The sequence below is a fragment of the Lissotriton helveticus genome, chromosome 5_1 (assembly GCF_964261635.1).
Source record: "Lissotriton helveticus chromosome 5_1, aLisHel1.1, whole genome shotgun sequence".
Taxonomy (NCBI): Eukaryota; Metazoa; Chordata; class Amphibia; order Caudata; family Salamandridae; genus Lissotriton; species Lissotriton helveticus.
In genome coordinates this window covers 1,208,722,380-1,208,743,293 of record NC_136065.1, presented here as the reverse complement: position 1 = coordinate 1,208,743,293, position 20,914 = coordinate 1,208,722,380, and the positions used below count along the sequence as shown (strand labels likewise).

The following is a 20,914-nucleotide window of genomic DNA, read 5'->3' as shown; positions in this document are numbered from 1 at the left end:
TGTCAGGCATAATTTCACGGGGAGCGTGACGGCGCTCCCCAACTTTACTTCGGGTGGGTGCAACCCCCAGGACCTGCCCCACCCCGGGGGCCTATTCTGGACCAGCGGCGGAGCCTCGCGCGCTCTGCTGTCAGGGGCCACAGGTTGCTCACCTTCTGGGGGCCATATCTCAGCTCCTGGAGGTCCGATCTGCCCCATTTTCCTGTCTTCTTGCTCCTGGCAGTGCCCCCCAGCCACTGGGAGCACTCTCCTTCACCCTCCGGGTCTCCAAGAGGGTGCATTCTGCAGGGAACGGTCTGCACTGGGTCCCTGTGCCCACCTTTCGCCTGTCTCTCCTCCTGCACCTCTCTTCGCCCTGCACAGAGGCCCCTGCTTCTGCGCACCGGTCCTGGGCGCTTCTTCTGGTGCTGTTAGGGGCCTGGGTGACAGTCAGGGGGTCTCTCCTTCCAACTGCCCATTGCCAGGCTCCAGCACCTTCCACCTCAGCAGACCACACCACAGAGAGAGCTTCTCTTCCTGTGCAAGTACTTTTTAAAAGTTGAGTAGGGGGCTGGCAGAAAGTATCTGTGGGTCCTATCAAACAGCGACACATCACTTCCCTGCCCCTGCTCCCTCCTTCTTGATTAGCCTCTGTGTTAGTTCAAAATGGAGTCCTCCAGTGTCTCTGGCAACATGGCCTCTGAAACCCAACTCTTTCCTTCTTGCTGCAGCCCGGTGCCTGGCACCCAGTGACCGCTGCTAATGGATGAGCCTGTAGCCCCACCCATCTTCTTCTTTGTGGAGAGGAGGCCCTAGCTTGTGGATGAAAGGTTCTCAATCCATCCAGCTGAGGTCAACCCTCAGCCTGGGTCTGGTCATGGCTGGCTCAGAGAAATAGGACATTTCTGTATGACCCAAAAGCAGTACAAATATGACTTTAAACTCTGCAGAATACTTATTTTCACCTACTCTACAATGGACTTTAGTGCGGGTCTGGAATCTGTAGGCCTTGTGGAAGTCATTTTAGCCATGGGCCCCACATCCCCATAGGGGAATAATGAAGTGAAAACACAAAAAAACACACTGACTTTCCCTGGCATATTCCTTCCCAGGGTATAAAGCCTATTCCATGTCATCACCCAATTCTGCATAGGTCCTGCCACACCATTCAAATTGTACCTGCTCCTGGATTGCGCACGCTAGGAATCTCCCCTGCGCAGCCCTACACGTGTGCACACGCATGTACACATGTGTCTGCATGTAACCAGCCTGGTGCCCCATACTCCAACTGCTGCGCAGCCGCCTGGACAAGCCAGGGAGACGCCAGTAAAATCTCCATGCAGTCTCCTTCATTATGAGTTCACTGTGGGAGAGTCCCAGATTAGGAGGCTCCCCCACAGTAAAAGCTCAACAATTAGGTGCTCAAAAAGTGAAAAATCCGGGTGGCCCGTAGTGTCAGAACTACCTTCTAACACTGCTCAAATTCTACGTTGATGCTAGGAGCACTGGGTAATGAGGATCTGCAGTATTTCTGCAGATTCAGAACCCCTGAAGTCTCCCCTAATTGCACAGGGGGCGGCAGTCCTGTAGAAATTAGGGAAATACTTATAAAATGTTTTTATAAGCCCTGGTGCCAGAAAACTGGCCCAAGTCATTTTCCCCATTGCAACCCCCATGGCCCATAGGTTAACATTGCAGGAAGTTATTACATAATTACTCCTGATAGGAAGGACCTAGAGCCCCCATTCAAAGACTAGCAGTGCTAAATCCAACAATATCATATTGTTGAATTTCTCCTAAAATGGGCATGTGAGAAAGTGCCATCTTTCTTGCATAGCGTTTTTGCTTAATTGCTGATGTGCTTAGACTGAGTGTGCCCTGGGCTCCTGCCAATCAGGTGCCCAGGGCCTGTGCTCCTTCGCAAAAAATGTATTGAAGATGTATTGAAGCTAAGACCCAATTGGCATCCCTGGCCACATGTCAGCCCCTGGTAAATAGTACCCTAGGTACCCAGAGCATTGTGACCAGAGAAGACTCCTAAGGGCTGCAGCACTTATTGTGCCACCCTTAGGGTCCCTGCACCCTGACACCCACACACTGCCTTTGCAGGCTGAGTGTCTAGGTACAGAACTAAACAAAGAGTCGACATGGCACACATCCCTGTGCCATGCCCACAAACCCACTGCCCTGGCATACATCAGTCACCCCTCTAGCTGGGTGCCTTATGCCAGTGGTGTGGGCACAGGTGCATGAGCCCTGTGCCCCTACAGTACCAGGGCTGTTCCTGGGCACTAAGTGCGGTGATGCCATTAAGAGTATATAGCGCTGGAAGGTTGTCATTACAAACTCCACAGCACCATAATGGCTACACTGAAAACTGACAAGTTTGGTACCAAACTTCTCAGCACATTAAACCCACACTGATGCCAGTGTGGGGTTTTATGTAAAATGCACTACAGAGGGCATCTTAGAGATGCCCCCTGAAAACCTAACCTACAATCCATGTCTGGGCTGAGTGGCTGCAGAGGCTGCCACACAGAAGACAAGTTGCTGGACCCCTGGGTGGAGGGCCCCCGCTCTCCTGGGCCTGCAACAATGCACATCCTGGGCGAGGTGCTAGGTCTCCTCCCCCAGGATGGGCAGGGGGGAAGCTTCAAAGGCATTCCGCCTTTGTGAGCTTCTCCAGACTACTTGCTGTACTCAGCAACTGGCCCCCACCAGTTATGACCCCCACTCTGGCAGGAAGACTGGCGGGAAACCCTACGTCAGGAAAGGGGGTGTGCCAGCCTGTGCCAACTCCACCCCTCAGGTGGGAGAGGCGAGGTGAAGCACGACTCCATGCTACCGCCATCTTGAGGATGGGGAGCCCTATGCACTCAATGCTAGGCTCCTGCCCCACTCCCACAGGAGAGGAGCAGGTTAGGAGTGTACACACCTCAGGACAGGGACCTATTGGTCCCTGCCCTCAGTCTACCTGTTACGCCCCTAAATGTTGTATTTAGAGGCTCCCTAAACCTTCCTTCCTCAGATTCCGATTTCAAAACAAGAAAGAAGACCAAGAAGACGACCTGCCATGCAGCTGCTAACTAGGACGACACCAACTGACTTGGCTCCAGCCCTACTGGCCTGTTGATCCTTGAACCTGCTCCTGCTAAATCCCGGCGTCTCCTGCGGACAGCAACCTAGAGAAACGTGGAGGACCTGCCTGCCTTGACCCTCTTAGAGACTGGGACTCCCATGAGCAGTGGTTCTGCTTAAACAATAATACCCCCGATGCCAGCCAGGAACCACAAATCCAGCCCACTCTGCACCCGCCGAGCCCGTCCTGTGCCCGAGTGGACATAGACCCTGAGGACGTGTCCCTCCCCCCTCCTTTCCCTCTACTCCTACATACATACATACATACATACATACATACATACATACATACATACATACATACATACACACGCCGGGTTGGGAAACTTCAGAAAACAGCACTCCCGGGCTCAAAAAGATGCAGCAGAAGTTTTTTATTATTTCTTAAGCAAACGCGTTTCGGGACAGCGTCCCTTCGTCAGTGGTTCAACATTGTGTACTACGCAGCGCCATTTTTTAAAAACCACAATTGGTCATTGAAATGAACAACGGACTCAACATGTTACTCAAAGCGGCAGCGCCATATTGGAATGGTAAATACAATCACAAAATAGACAATAGCAAGCATTATTTACATATACTTTTCAGCTACCGTCTCGCGCTGTTGTTTTAAACATTTGACACTAATTAGGCCGTGTATCGGCCTTGACTCTCGCTGTCATTTCTTCTTGTATTTCTATGTTTACGGGGTGTTTTCCTGATTGGGCCAGGCTTAGAAACTGCTAAATTATTCGTCACAAATTGACGGGTATGGTTTTATCCATGCCAGAAAAGGATAGATGCCTTATAATCTTGCCGTGGATCGTCAATTGCAGCACAAACGGCTGCTTTGTCAGTTGCACTGGTCTGGTCCCATTCATGACTCACCCCTCCTCCAACCAATTAAAATTCACACTTTTAAACAGACATTTACGAACCCACCACCCACAGCAACACCAATTATTTCATAATCCTGTACAATCTCAATTCATCACAGTTACTAGGTCATATATAGTTTCCTTTGTTGATCAATAACTTTTTTTTTTTTTCAGCAGCTGACTTTTAGAAAAGCCAGATCCTTAAAAGAAGTTATGGTACACAGCCATTTGGAACCTGTACGAAATACCAAGGGCACATTAAGAGATGCAAAGGGTTTCTTTCCATGTGGGAAGTGCAAAGCCTGTGCCTTTAGCAAACGTACACTTTCCTATCAAGTAAGAGGATGTCATAATGGAAGGAAGATTAATAAGTTTATGACATGTCTGACAGACCACGCTGTATATTGCCTCATGTGTCCCTGCCAACTGAGGTATGTTGGCAGCACGATCAATCCCGTAAAACTCAGAGTATTAGAACACATGAGAGCCATCATGAACAAGGATTTTTCCTATCCTGTTGCCCGCCATTTTGCAATTAAACATAACAGCAATAGGGATCTCTTGAGATTTTTCTGTTTGGACTGCGTCCCAGAAAATGCAAGAGGTGGAAACAGGCTTTTAACTCTCAGACGACTTGAGTCACGTTACATCATTGATCTTGAAACTAAGGCACCTGGAGGCTTAAACATGGGGGAAGAGATGGCAACTCATCTAGGATGAGTTATTGATCAACAAAGGAAACTATATATGACCTAGTAACTGTGATGAATTGAGATTGTACAGGATTATGAAATAATTGGTGTTGCTGTGGGTGGTGGGTTCGTAAATGTCTGTTTAAAAGTGTGAATTTTAATTGGTTGGAGGAGGGGTGAGTCATGAATGGGACCAGACCAGTGCAACTGACAAAGCAGCCGTTTGTGCTGCAATTGCCGATCCACGGCAAGATTATAAGGCATCTATCCTTTTCTGGCATGGATAAAACCATACCCGTCAATTTGTGACGAATAATTTTGCAGTTTCTAAGCCTGGCCCAATCAGGAAAACACCCCGTAAACATAGAAATACAAGAAGAAATGACAGCGAGAGTCAAGGCCGATACACGGCCTAATTAGTGTCAAATGTTTAAAACAACAGCGCGAGACGGTAGCTGAAAAGTATATGTAAATAATGCTTGCCATTGTCTATTTTGTGATTGTATTTACCATTCCAATATGGCGCTGCCGCTTTGAGTAACATGTTGAGTCCGTTGTTCATTTCAATGACCAATTGTGGTTTTTAAAAAATGGCGCTGCGTAGTACACAATGTTGAACCACTGACGAAGGGACGCTGTCCCGAAACGCGTTTGCTTAAGAAATAATAAAAAACTTCTGCTGCATCTTTTTGAGCCCGGGAGTGCTGTTTTCTGAAGTTTCCCAACCCGGCTGGGTATGGGAACAAAGTTTGGAGCCTGTATTTAACAACGCGGTACACCGCCGCGTTTAGACGGCACCCGACACCAAGAGTGACCCACGGTTTCGGTGTTCTTGGAGCATATATATATATATATATATATATATATATATATATATATATATATATATATATATATATATATACTGTACCAAAGTAAGGTACAGTGTGTATAGAGTCCCCAGTGGTTTGGCAGAGGCTAAAGTTAGATATAAGTTACACAACAAGGCTCAACATCACGAAAGACAAGAATTCGATTGTTTTTGTGATTGTAATTTGTATATCAATATATATTTTTCGTTTCAAGATCTATTTGTGTTTTTTCTTGATGATTAAATACTGGATTGTTTCTGAGATAAATATAGTACTCCCAGCTGTTTTTCTTGTATATGTGCATATAAAGTTAGATATAAACCTACTCTCGAAAGTGGTAGCTTGGTCGAGCAGTAAGGCAGTATCAGAGGACAGTGTAAAGCATTTGTTGTACACACTCAGTCAGCAAATGGTCTCACACACTCAAGAACTGAACTCTATGCCAATTGTTTTGTATCAAAAGATATCGTTTTATTTTTGAACCAACAAGATAGCAAAATATACTTTCTCAGGATGAGTTACTTTAGTTAAATAATTTTCAAATAGGCAATAGACTTTTTGAATGCAATAGTTTGTTGCTGTAGGAAGGTAGATCCCTGACTATGGTTGCCCCCAACTTTTTGCCTGGTGTTTTGCTGGTTTTCTGACTTAGTTGACCTGGGGCCCTGCTATTCAGGACCCCAGGCCTACTGCTCTCTCTGTAAAATGGATTCCATGTACCTTAGGTACATATCTAAATTGGATACTGAGCCACCTTATGAGTCCCTGTACAGTGTACCTTAGGTACCCAGGGCATAGGTGTACCCAGGGCCTACCAGGGGCTGCAGCATGTATCATGCCACCCCTGGCTGGCCATCCAAAACTGACACAACTGGCTGCTTGACAGCTGGGGCAAGGTGGTGTACTCACCCTTTGCTTTAGATATAGTATACCTATATCTAACCCTAAAATGGACACACAGATCTCCTATCAGTCACTCCTATGGCAGGCCTTAACAATCCTGAAGGCAGAGTGCTTGGAATCGTGTGAGATGGTGCTCTGGCATGAGCTGAGCCTGTCTGCGGCTTTCAGGATCTATCCCTTAGCCGTTTCCATGATATCGCATACCATATACTCTTAAGTGCATTATAATCCTCGCGGTTATATGCCAACTCTGGTATCGCTTTATCAAAACATGTCGAGTAAGGTGTCATACGAATTGGAATACTAACCCCTCGCCAATTCTGGCGACGGGGTTAGCATTCCACCCTTCTAGAGGGACACGGCATGTATGTAACCCCTAACCCCGGTTAAAGTCAGACAGAGCCTTAGCATCCACAAAATGGATGCTGCCACCGAGACACAAGTCTGCCCTCCTGCTGCTGGGAGTCCTCCCAGAGCAGGAGATAAGGACAAAGGGTTTCCTGCCAGGGGCGGTGCCAGCACCGTCCCAGACAGGATTTTGTGTATTGTAGGTAGGCAGGGCTTCAGAGGAAGGTGACTGCACGTGGCACCCCGGTGCTCACTGTGCATAGGCTGGCTTGAACCAGTTCCAGGGACACTCCAGACCCTGTGCTGGGGAAAAGCCCGCCAAGGAAGTGGGTGTAACCAACCCCCTCCTGGTCCCACCCCTAGGGCAGGACCTAGTCGCGTGCCAGCCCCCTTTTCCCAGATAAAGGTAGGGGCTGGCCCCCTTCCAAATCAGATCATCTTTGAATCCTGAAACTACTTTCTACGAAAGGAACTCAAGACTTCTTCCTAAGATTTCTCCCTTGTGACTAAGGAGTAGTCACCCTGCATCCGCAGGCACCATCTTAAGAACACTGCGGTCTGCTGCACGTCCTTCCTCCGGAATCCGACTGCCCAGCTCGACGAGAACCGGCTTCCCTGGCACCTCTGACCTCTACCCACCTCTACAGCCAAGCTGAGAACCGTGGGTGCGACGAGACCTCGAGGGACCGGCCATCTTCAAGACTGCACGACTTCTGCACAGCAAGCCCGCCGAGTAATTTCCTGGTGAGTGCTTTGGGGTCCGAGAAGCCCCGACCCTGAGCAGCTCCAGCACCGAAGTGCAGCCTCCCAGCATCTCCACGATCTGCGTGGGGCCCTTCTGCTTTTTGCTGCTCACCGCGTTGTTTGGCTACTAGCCCGCTGGCTTGTGGCCTTCTGAACGACGCCCGACGACATTTCTGCTGCTGGTCTGGTTGCTCCAGACTGGCCCTTGCTCCCTTCCAGAAGAGGAGCACCCCGGACCCTCCTGGTCCACTCAAGACGCCATTTTGAGTCCACCGCGTGGGCTTGAATTAGCCAAGGCTTGTTGCCCAATCCTGGGTAACTTCGACGCCGACAGCTTCATCCATCGTGGGACAGCTCGCCTCTCCATCCTGGTCGCCGACAACGCCTCCTGGTCCGTGAGATCTGCAGAGCCAGCGTCGCCCACTCACCTATTCGAGGTGACTACCATCCGGTGCCCTCCTGGTGCCCACTGACTACTGGCTAGTAGTCACGAACTTGGTCCCCTCTGCTTTCAGGTGTCATCCTTCTTCCAGATCCAGGCTTGGATCAACTTGAACAATCTTCACTGGTCGCCTGCCAGCATCTTTCTTCCAGGCTCCTGGTCCGGCAACGAGGATTCCCGACGTCTTTTGAGACCTATGCAGCTGCAGCCCCTGGGCTAGGTAACTTCGGCACTTCGGTGTCCCAGCATAGCCTCACTATCCAAGGGTCAGGATCCACTGTCGTTTTCTCCCTACCAGGTCGGGTTCGCCCGTGAACACTAACTTTGCCTTTACTAGCTCCCATAGACTTTGTCCCGCATCCCGCGTGAGAGTGCACACTTTGCACCCGAGTCCCCTAGGTCTCCTAGAAGTAATCTAACGATTCCCTAGTCTAGTCCTAGCGATTCCAAAGCCTATTAGTACTGTACTTACCTGCTAGTAATTTCGCATTCCACTTTTAAAGTATATGGTTTTTCGTGCCCCTCGGGCATTTGTGTATACCGTGCTAACTTAAGTATTTTCGTAAGAGTTTTGTTGTGTGCCTAGCACCCTGTCCTCATAAAGAGTACAGGGTTGTTGTGATTCTAATAAATACACTGTTTATTTTCATAACACTTGTGTGGTGTCCTTTCACTGGGTGTTCAAGGGGTAATGTGATGGTAAAACAGCTGGCTTAACACGCCCTCTAGAGTCTTAGCCTTAGACTGCTCGTATCCATGCTACTAGGATAGCTGGTCTATAAGGTTGACTTACAACCAATCATCAATAAGGGTTGTTTGGACTGATATATAGTGATCACTAGAATAGTGAGCACTGCACATCAGGCCAACTTCTCACAGTTGCAATAGGCAACACAATGTTCAAGGCATGTGGGCTGCTGAATTTATATCTATGCATAGATCGCCGCCTAGTGTTGTGTCCGGATGATTGCACATTGTTGTCCTGGAAGAGTCTTCGAAGTATCACGAGATAGGTGGCTCCTCCCCTGGACTACAGTGCGCATGGGCATCCCCTCCATGCTCAGATTGGTTTTTTCCGCCATTGTGTTCGGATGTACTTCTTAACTCACGTTCGTAATATATATTAGTTACTCTTTTTCGAGGCCAAAAGGCCTTAGGGGCGTCGGTATCGTCTTTCGCTCGGTGCCTTTTACCTTTCCAGTTCTTTGAACTAGACTTCGGAAGACTTTTTGCCTCTCGACACCAAAGGCCCCTCGACGATGGAACGGAGTCCGTTCAAGCGCTGCCCAGTCTGCAACTCGAAATATCCCCACATCGACGTGCACCCGGTGTGCAACAAATGTCTCTCACCGGACCACGACGAGGACAGCTGCATGGCCTGTTCGAAATTCAGGTCGAAGAAAACTCTCCGTCTTCGACGCGCTGCACGACAGTCGGCGTGAGAATCGGCACCCGACCCAGAAAACATCTTCGGTGGTGACGACGAAGAACATGTACAAGAAGAGGATTCGGAGCACTCTGATCCTGCGTCGGAGCCAGACTCCACCTACAACGAGGACGAGTAAGAACTCTACGTCCATGATGAAGACATCGTCGAGGTAGGAGACGACGTACAACCTATCGGAGCCGTCGACGACGACTCAAGCGAGGAGCTAGGCCCAACCGCAGTAGCGGGGCCCCATAAAGACTCTTCCACGGCTCAGGTGGAGGCATCGCCGGAAGGCCTTAGCCAAGATCTTCAACACCGTTCTCTAGTCCCGCTTCAAGGCCCGACGAAGAACATTTCCAAAGAGCCATCGGTCGATAGGCCACACTCAGTGGAGAAATCGAAACCGACACTGGTTAAAACAACCATCGGCTCGACGACTTCGGAACATTCCAAGTCGAAACGTTCGCTCGACCCCTCGGGGTCGAAAGGGGGCGTCGAGCCGAAGACCGGATCGACTACGCCTGTGTCTACAGTAAAACGCGTCACGCTCCCGTCGACTTCCGGCTCCAAACATGGCGACTCTTCTGAAGGACTCGAGGCCCAGAAGACCATCGATCCGCAGTTACAGAAGCCACTGTTGGTCAGGGCCTTCGACCCGAAGCCGAAAGTCGGTTTGAAAGACCCTACCGCGTCGAAGCCCAAGGGTGTTCCTGCTGCGCAACAACGGCTCGAATCAACGCACAGCCTCAAACGCACTGAACTGTCGAAGTCAGTCGAATCGAAGACACCGCCTCCATCGAAGAAAGTCAGTCCGTCGCCGATGCTTACGGCGCCGATAAAGTTCGGGCTACCCCCGACAGCACGGCCTAAACCTGTTCAACATACACAGGCTACCGACTCTTCCAAGTCGCCGTCGGTTGCCGCAACCACTCAGCCTCGGACGGATGACGTTGTATTCCAGCCACCGTCCCACGACAACCAGTCGAAACTCTACATCGACTCCGAATCAGGTTGACTCACCGTTTACAAGCGTAAAATCAGGCCTGAAGCGCCTATGGAACATTATAGGATACCACTAAAGAAAAAGAGAGACTCTACCACCTCTCCTATTCTTTTTTAGCCCATGCAATCATATGGCCAGGACTATACCTACTCTCCCACAAATGTCAATGAGGATGTGGAGGGAGGGGACAATGAAGACCAGTTTAACTATCCTATGGATACTGATCAAGATGAGTCCCAGCCGTGGGCTGACACTGTGGACCCTGCTGAGCCGCACACCACCCCTGATACTCTTTCATATGCTATCAAGCCTTCGCCTACTGAAGATACTGCTGCATTCAACGCACTGATTGAGAGGGCAGCACATAACCATGATGTAGATATGCACGCTGACCCAGTGGAAGAAGACTTTCTTTTTGATACGTTCTCCACATCAGAACGGTCTATCAAAACTTTGCCTATGCTCAAATGTGTGCTCAAACATGCAAGTGACATTTTTAAAGAGCCCACTAAAGCACGGGTGGTGAACCCAAGAATTGAGAGGAAGTACCTGCCTGCGCCCGTGGACCCTACCTACATCAAGGGCCAACTCCCACTGGACTCCTTAGTGGTGGCTAATGCTCGCAAAAGAGCGAACTCTCAGACAACGGGTGATGCTCCTCCTCCGGATAAAGAATCCAAGATCTTGGAGGCCTCTGGAAGACGTGTAGCAGCTCAAGCTGCTAATATTTGGAGAATCTCCAATACCCAAGCCCTGTTAGCAAGATATGACAGGGCACACTATGACACGTTAGAGCAGTTACTGCAACACCTGCCAGATGCTTATAAGGAAGGAGCAGAAATGCTTATACAAGAAGGGAAGTTAATCTCCAACGCGTCCATTAAGTGCGCGTTGGATGCAGCCGACACAGCAGCTAGGGCCATAAACACTAGCGTTATGCTCAGGAGGCATGCCTGGCTCCGCATCTCTGGATTTAAGTCGGAGATCCAAACTACCCTGCTCAATCGCCCAGTAAACCTTGACTTTCTGTTTGGTCCGGAGGTAGACACCGCTCTTGAAAAGATTAAGAAGGACACAAACTGCGAAATCCATGGGAGCTCTGCAGTCTCAGCAGTTCAGGGGCAGTTCCTTTCGTCGCTCCGGTAACAGGGGAGCTTCAAGAGGACAAGCGTCGCAACAAGCTCAATACACCAAGGAGGCACACAAACCACCTATAACAAGAACAATAGGGGTGGATACCGTGGGAACAGCAGCAAGGGCAGAGGACGTGGAAATAATAATACCAGATCCTCCGCCACTAACAAGCAGTGACGCCTTGTCACTGCCCCCCGACCATATAACACCGGTCGGGGGGAGACTCCAGCAGTTCCTGCCAGTCTGGGAAAGCATTACCACGGACAGGTGGGTGAGACAACTTATACAACATGGTTATTGTCTAGAACTAACCTCCACTCCACCCAACATACCCACAAGGCACCGTCCTATGTCCGCCGAGCACATGCACTTATTGCAGCAAGAAGTCATATCCATGCTGCAAAAAGGCACCATAGAACTCGTGCCTTTAGAACAACAGGGTACAGGGGTGTACTCACTGTACTTCTTAATCCCAAAGAAAGACGGGTCTCTCCGGCCCATTCTAGACCTCAGACCTCTAAACCAATACATCCTGTCAGAACACTTTCACATGCTCACGCTGCAGCAATTTCTGCCGTTGCTCAGTCAAGGAGATTTTCTAGCAACATTAGATCTAAAGGATGCCTATTTCCACATTCCCATTCACCCCAGTCACAGGAAATATCTCAGGTTCACCATCAACACCCAGCATTACCAGATCAAGGTCCTGCCTTTCGGGGTCACTACAGCCCCCAGAGTGTTTACGAAGTGCTTGGCAACAGTAGCTGCGCATCTTCGGAGACAACACGTCCATGTCTATCCGTATCTGGACGACTGGCTTGTACAGGCAAAGTCAGCCCAGCAGTGTGCCAGCCACATGTCCCGCACAATTCACCTCCTACACAGTCTGGGATTTTCGCTCAATTACCAGAAGTCCCATCTTCACCCCGCACATGTACAGCAGTACCTAGGCGCGGAAATAAACACGCTCGCTGCCACAGCGCAACCAAACGCAGCGAGAGTCAACAGCATGTAAGTGTTGATTCAAAAATTCAGGCCACAGCACTCACTCCCAGCGCAGGTGTTCATGCAACTAATAGGCATGATGGCCTCCTGCATCTTCATAGTCCCCCACGCGAGGCTACGCATGCGTCCGCTTCAGGAATGCTTGGCGTGCCAGTGGAACCAGGCTCAAGGACAGCTAAAAGACCTAGTGTTAGTGACCGGTCGTGCATACAACTCTCTGCATTGGTGGAACACACACAACCTTTGCAGGGGACGACCGTTCCAAGAGCCTGTACCACAGATAGTGCTGACAACGGACGCATCTCTCCAGGGCTGGGGAGCTCATGTCCTCCACTACACAGTGCAGGGACTATGGACCCCGCAACAGCAGAAGATGCACATCAACCTACTGGAACTGATGGCAATCTTCATGGCGATGAAGGCGTTCAAGTTGCATCTCTGCAACAAAGTCGTGCTGATCCGGACGGACAACATGACTGCGATGTATTACATCCAAAAGCAGGGAGGGACACACTCTCCACAGTTGTCCCATCTAGCCCAGAGCATGTGGAAGTGGGCCATTCAAAGGAACATGTTCCTCATGGCGGAACACCTCCCAGGCAAGGACAACCAGATGGCGGACCTGCTCAGCAGACACAGCCATCGGATGCACGAGTGGGAGATACATCCCTCAGTGCTCCGACCATATTTCCAGCAGTGGGGTCATCCAGAGATAGACCTCTTTGCCACACACGAAAACGCAAAATGCCGCACCTTCGCCGTCAGGTTCCCACACCCGCAGTCTCAGGGCAATGCGATATGGATGAACTGGTCGAACAAATTTGCGTACGCCTTTCCTCCAGCACCACTCATACCGCTGGTAGCACGCAAACTGAGGCAGCACTCCATGACGCTCATCCTGGTTGCTCCAAAGTGGGCAAGGCAGGCGTGGCACACCACGTTCCTAGAACTTTCCGTGGTTCCCCACCAGCGCCTAAGCCTCACACCAGTCTCCTCACTCAGAGCCATGGAGACGTTCAGCACCCAGATCCGCAGCAGTTGAGCCTAGCAATATGGCTCCTGAGGTCATAGTTTGGCTACTTGAACCTGCCTCCTGACTGTATGGACATCATAAAGGAGGCTAGGCGACCTACCACCAAGGCCTGCTACGCGGCAAAATGGAAGCGTTTTGTTATCTATTGTTCCCATAATAACATAAATCCGCTTGATGCTTCCACGCAAAACATCATATGTTACTTGCTGCACCTATACAGGTGTAATCTAGCGTATAGTTCCATCAGGATACATTTATCTGCAATGGCGGCTTATCTTCAAAATAGACAGCACCTATCCCTTTTCAGAGTACCAGCCATTAAAGCTTTTATGGAGGGACTGAAAAGGGTCATTCCTCCAAGACACCCGCCTACGCCGGTCTGGAACCTCAACATAGTCCTCACCAGGCTCATGGGCCCACCATTTGAACCTCTTCACTCTTGTGAGATGCAATTTCTCACATAGAAAGTGGCTTTTCTGGTCGCAATTACGTCGCTACGACAAGTTAGCGAGCTGCAAGCCCTCACTATTCAGGAGCCTTTCATTCAAATTCATGCTAATAGGGTTGTGCTCCGCACCAACCCCAAGTTTATGCCCAAGGTAGTGTCACAGTTCCACATTAACCAAACTATTGAACTACCTGTATTCTTCCCAAATCCTGATTCAGTGGCAGACAGAGCACTACACACACTTGATGTTAAAAGGGCTCTCCTGTATTACATAGACAGAACTAAAGACTTCAGGAAAACTAAACAACTGTTCGTTGCCTTCTCTCCACAGCACAAAGGCAACCCGATTTCCAAATCAGGTATAGCCAGATGGATTGTTAAGTGCATCCAGATCGGTATGCGACGTTTACGACGCAACTATTACAACGCCGTTCCATTACGACGCGGTCATAACAACGAAAGTTGTTACAACGAATTGCGCTGGGGGGCGCTCAAGGATCGTAAATCATTTAATTTACTATCCCAACACCTTCCCTACTATCCACGGGGACTGGTGTTGGAATAGTAAATTAAAAAATTTTAATTTGCGCCCCCAACACAAGTCGTAACGACTTGCGTTGTTACAACCGCGTTGTAATGGAACGCGTTGTGAAAGTGTGCGTCGTAATGACGTACATCCATCCAGATCTGTTATCAAAAGGCTAAACGCACGTTAACAGTTCCCCCAAGAGCGCATTCCACACGCAAATTAGGGGCATCCATGGCTTTCCTAGGTAACATTCCTCTAGAGGACATATGTAGAGCAGCTACATGGACCACCATACACACATTCACCAAACACTACTGCGTGGATGTACACTCAAAACAGCAAGCTGCTGTAGGTCAGGCTGTTCTCAGAACGCTTTCAGACTGCTGCAGCTGGCACGGGCAACCGCCAATAAGGAGGGTACTACTATTTATTCTATGCATAGATATAAATTCAGCAGCCCACATGCCTCGAACGGAATATGCTACTTACCAGTATGCATCTGTTCTTGGCATGTAGGGCTGCTGATATTTATATAGCCCGCCCTCCTCCCCGGTGCCTGTCGCAGCTGTAGCATTCACACTTCTTCTAACGCATGGTCATCACTTACTATATCACACTCCATCTCTGCCACAATGGCGAAAAACAATCTGAGCATGGAGGGGATGCCCATGCGCACTGTAGTCCAGGGGAGGAGCCACCTATCTCGTGATACTTCGAAGACTCTTCCAGGACAACAATGTGCAATCATCCGGACCCAACACTAGGCGGCGATCTATGCATAGATATAAATATCAGCAGCCCTACATGCCAAGAACAGATGCATACTGGTAAGTAGCATATTCCTTCAAACACATGCAACATTGAGTTCACTGGGAATTTCTAGTTGAATTCAATTCTTTAGTTTGTTGATTACTTTTCTAACCACAGAACTGGATCCTAGATTCAGTCCAGATACATGGGCTGTAAACAGTTAAGTAAAAGCGTTTTGGTTACAGTAGTGATTTTTAAGGAATATTGTATTTAAAAAGTTGACACTTAAAAACGTTTTCAGTTGAAATTACCACTGTTATCCTATGGAAAAAAATTCAATTTGCAGGAAAAGTATGTTCACGTTACTTTTATAATCCAGTGCTGGACTCCTAGGTTCAGCACTGGGACATCTATCTAAAAGAGGCAGTTAATTACTTTTTTATCGTTGGGACGATTTTCAAAGAATATTTATAAGTTTAAAAAATAGACACTTTTTCAGCTAAAAGCAGGCAATGATATCCTATTGAAGGAAATTAAAGTTACTGGTAAGTACGGTTAGAATTACTTTTCAGGATCAGTACTGGGCTCAAAGATGCAGCACTGAGGTCCCTCCTGATAACAGGTGAGTAAATCAGAATTTTTTGTTCGGCTGATTTTAGTTTAATATTTTAAAGTTCCAAACCTCCACACAAGAATTTCCAAGTGAAACCAGTCAATGTTAGTCTTTGGAAGAAAAATGAGTTATCGGCTTTTAGGTAAGTACTCGACTGGCACTTTCCTACAGTACATACAAGAAGTTATAAGACTTTGTAAGTCCAAATTTAGCCTTCCAGTGGTCTGCCCTGATTGGTCAGAGCTAAATAGATTATCCAGGCGGCTTTGAAGAGGTGATGAAGAACCCCTAGGGTTAATCCCTCTGCTGGGAGGGCAGTGTGCTGGTGTATAGGAATTCCAGGCCAGGGTGTGGAGTCGTAAACAGACTCTTCAAAGGCAGAGGGGAGGCCTGAGTTTTTTCACTCTTACACTCTTGACCCAGTCAGGGCTGGGCTTAAGGAAGGTATGTGCAGATGGTAGGGGGAGAGTCCACGGAAATAAGCCATTCCAGGGGGTGTGTTTAGCCAACTCTTACCTCCTTGCTGGAAAATCAGCCATTATGGATTTGGGAGAATGGTGCACTCTGGGACAAAATAATGCCACACTCTAGAGGATGTGGTCATAACTATGAAGAGTTGCCCTGCTCTCATTGGTCAGAAGTGATCTGGTGCTTGACCCAGAGAATTTTGAATAAGTATCTGAGAGGGGCAGAGTCCTCCAAATCTGCTGCTTGAAACTGACTGAAGCAAGAAGTGCCCTGCTGAGAAGTTTTGCTGTGCAAAGATTTCTAAAGCCTTACCTCTGAAGACTACCTCTGAAGACTGCACCAAGTGAAACTGCAGCCCTGTGGATTACCTTGCTTCAAAAGGACTTGGTGGACTCCCCGCAAGTTACAGGTTAACAGAGCTCACCTGGGCAGCCCCACAACGAATTCCCAGCCTGGGGTACCAGTGGATTTGTCATGGTTTTTGTGAGAAGTTGGCCTGATGTGCAGTGCTCACTATTCTAGTGATCACTATATATCAGTCCAAACAACCCTTATTGATGATTGGTTGTAAGTCAACCTTATAGACCAGCTATCCTAGTAGCATGGATACGAGCAGTCTAAGGCTAAGACTCTAGAGGGCGTGTTAAGCCAGCTGTTTTACCATCACATTACCCCTTGAACACCCAGTGAAAGGACACCACACAAGTTGTTATGAAAATAAACAGTGTATTTATTTATAACAAGACTACCCTGGCTCTTTATGAGACAGGGAGCTAAGCACACAACAAAACTCTTATAAAAATACTTAAGTTAGCACAGTATACACAAATGCCCGAGGGGCACGAAAAACCATATACTCTGAAAGTGGAATGCGAAATTACTAGCAGGTAAGTACAGTACTAATAGGCTTTGGAATCGCTAGGACTTGACTATGGAATCGTTAGATTACTTCTAGGAGGCCCAGGGGACTCGGGTGCAGAGTGTGCACTCTCACGCGGGATGCGGGACAAAGTCTATGATAGCTAGTAAAGTTAAAGTTAGTGTTCACGGGCGAACCCGACCTGGTAGGGAGAAAACGACAGTGGATCCTGACCCTTGGATAGTGAGGCTATGCTGGGGCACCGAAATGCCGAAGTTACCTAGCCCAGGGGCTGCAGCTGCATATGTCTCAAAAGACGTCGGGAATCCTCGTAGACGAACCAGGAGCCTGGAAGAAAGATGCTGGCAGGCGACCAGTGAAGAGAGTTCGAAGGGATCCAAGCCTGGATCTCGAAGATGGATGATACCTGAAACCAGAGGGGACCAAGTTCGTGACTACTAGCCAGTAGTCAGGGGGCACCAGGAGGGCACCGGATGGTAGTCACCTCGGCTAGGTGAGTGGGCGACGCTGTGCTCTGCAGATCTCACGGACCAGGAGGCGTTGTCGGCGACCAGGATGGAGGGGCGAGCTGTCCCACGATGGATAAAGCTGTCGGCGTCGAAGAACCCAGGATTGGGCAACAAAGCCTTGGCTAATTCAAGCCCACGAGGTGGACTCAAAATGGCGTCTTGAGTGGACCAGGAGGGTCCGGGGTGCTCCTCTTCTGGAAGGGAGCAAGAGCCAGTCTGGAGCAACCAGACCAGCAGCAGTGATGTCGTCGGGCGTCGTTCAGAAGGCCACAAGCCAGCGGGCTAGTAGCCAAACAACGCGGTGAGCAGCAAAAAGCAGAAGGGCCCCACGCCGATCGTGGAGATGCTGGGGGGCTGCTCTTCGGTGCTGGAGCTGCTCAGGGTTGGGGCTTCTCGGACCCCAAAGCACTCGCCAGGAGATTACTCGGCGGGCTTGCTGTGAAGAAGTCGTGCAGTCTTGGCAATAGTCGGTCCCTTGAGGTCTCGTCGCACTCACGGTTCTCAGCTTGGCTGTAGAGGTGAGTAGAGGTCGGAGGTGCCAGGGAAGCCGGGTCTTGTCGAGCTGGGCAGTCGGATTCCGGAGGAAGGACTTGCAGCAGACCGCAGTGTTCTTAAGATGGTGCCTGCGGATGCAGGGTGACTACTCCTTAGTCACAAGGGAGAATCTTGAAGAAGAAATCTTGAAGTCCTTTCGCAGAAAGTCGTGTCTTGATTCCAAAGATGATCTAATTTGGAAGGGGGCCTGCTCCTACCTTTATCTGGGAAAAGGGGGCTGGCACGCGACTAAGTCCTGCCCTATGGGTGGGACCAGGAGGGGGGTGGTTACACCCCCTTCCTTGGCGGGCTTTTCCCCAGCTCAGGGTCTGGAGTGTCCCTGGAACTGGTCCAAGCCGGCCTATGCACAGTGAGCACTGGGGTGCCACTTGCAGTCACCTTCCTCTGTAGCCCTGCCTACCTAGAATACACAAAACCCTGTCTGGGACGGTGCTGGCACCGCCCCTGGCAGGAAACCCTTTGTCCTTGCCTCCTGCTCTGGGAGGACTCCCAGCAGCAGGAGGGCAGACTTGTGTCTCGGTGGCAGCATCCATTTTGTGGAGCTAAGGCTCTGCTTGACTTTAACCGGGGTTACAGGTTACATACATGTCGTGTCCCTCTAGAAGGGTGGAATGCTAACCCCGTCGCCAGAATTGGCGAGGGGTTAGTATTCCAATTCGTATGACACCTTACTCGACATGTTTTGATAAAGCGATACCAGAGTTGGCATATAACCGCGAGGATTATAATGCACTTAAGAGTATATGGTATGCGATATCATGGAAACGGCTAAGGGATGGATCCCGAAAGCCGCAGACATGCTCAGCTCATGCCAGAGCACCATCTCACACGATTCCAAGCACTCTGCCTTCAGGATTGTTAAGGCCTGCCATAGGAGTGACTGATAGGAGATCTGTGTGTCCATTTTAGGGTTAGATATAGGTATACTATATCTAAAGCAAAGGGTGATTACACCACCTTGCCCCAGCTGTCGTGCAGCCAGTTGTGTCAGATTTGGATGGCCAGCCAGGGGTGGCATAATACATGCTGCAGCCCCTGGTAGGCCCTGGGTACACCTATGCCCTGGGTACCTAAGGTACACTGTACAGGGACTGATAAGGTGACTCAGTATCCAATTGGATATGTACCTAGGGTACATGGAATCCATTTTACAGAGAGAGCAGTAGGCCTGGGGTCCTGAATAGCAGGGCCCCAGGTCAACTAAGTCAGAAAACCAGCAAAACACCAGGCAAAAAGTTGGGGGCAACCATAGTCAGGGATCTACCTTCCTACAGTTTTGTTTAAGTGGATTGCGGAATGGAAGTTTCACACTTGCAAGGACCCTTTTGGAGATTCCAGAACCTTGGACTGTGTGTTAGATACTTTGGGACCAGCAAGCAGAACTTCAGGATGGAGTTCTAACTGGACCCAGCCTGCTGGAGAAAGCTGCACAAGAGTGGTGTGAAATTCTCCAGAACCATTTTTAAAGGTGTCCCTGTCCGAGAAAACAAAATGACTGAAAGGGGCACTGTTGGTTTCTAAGCACTAGAAAGTGACTAATCTTTAAACATTCATATCTCTGGTTCCCAGAGGGGATCTTTTTTCGTTTTGGTGTCATTTAAAAGATAAAAATATTACCTACTTTTATAAATTGGTGTTGGATTTTTATTGTTGTGTTGTCTTAATTATTTACTGAAATGGTGGTTTTAAGTGCTTAACATACCTGTCTATGAAGTTAAGCATGTCTGCTCGCAGCCACGTTACCAAGGGTTGAGCATAGGAATAATTTTCTAAGACCTATGCTGAGTCCTATCATGTGTTAGTGGCCTTATTGCCAGTGGCAGACCTACATTTGCCCCTACCAATAACCCACTTTACAACACCAAGCATTATTGTGTGGACATATAAATGAACAAGGAAGAGCAAATAGGACAGAAAGTACATGTTTGCAAAGTCTTCCTCTCGGGACAGCCTCCCCAGGATGGGAGAAACGCTACATAATCTGATGCTTGAAGCATTTTCTGGAGTCACATGTGACCCACCCGACCTCCGCTACAAGGAATACGAACAGGTGGGGGAAGAAATATATTATAATAATTAACTGAAGAACCATCTAAAGGTTTTATAGACTAAAAACGCTGAGAGAAAAAAGAATCTGATGACTTCTAAACTACAAGTAACAAAAAGAGCTCTTTTACAGAATCAATTACCCACTGACCTATTTTCATTATATGCACCTTGTGTTCTGCATGCTACACGTTCTTAGCAGCAGGCATTTTAACCCTCTGCGCTACTTTAGGATGAGTCACAACTGCCACTAGACAAACCTCCGGTCTCTTTCCAGGAAGATGATTAATCACTGGAGTTATCATGGCATTTTAATTGATGCCTGAAAATTGCTAGAGGCCAGGAACACAGCAGCAGGTGCTTTTAAAAGGTTAATATCCTTACATAAATGGCATCCCCACTCCAAGGTAGCGCCCAGTGCGGTGGTGCCGATCGCACCTCCCTAGAGCCGGCCCTGGGTGTATACCATATACTGATCCGGCCTCCTACATATAGCTCCAACGAAATAAGTTTGATATGGCATAGAGCCACCAAGATATTTTCTGTTTTTCTGCATAC

The 20,914-nt window shown here is 48.9% G+C and overlaps 1 protein-coding gene across 4 annotated transcripts in view; it reads left to right on the top strand.

Moving 5' to 3' along the window:
• Positions 1–20,914, top strand: part of EIF3A (eukaryotic translation initiation factor 3 subunit A) — a 1,009,075-nt gene that overhangs the window by 366,048 nt on the left and 622,113 nt on the right. The gene's annotated exons all lie outside the window — the stretch shown is intronic.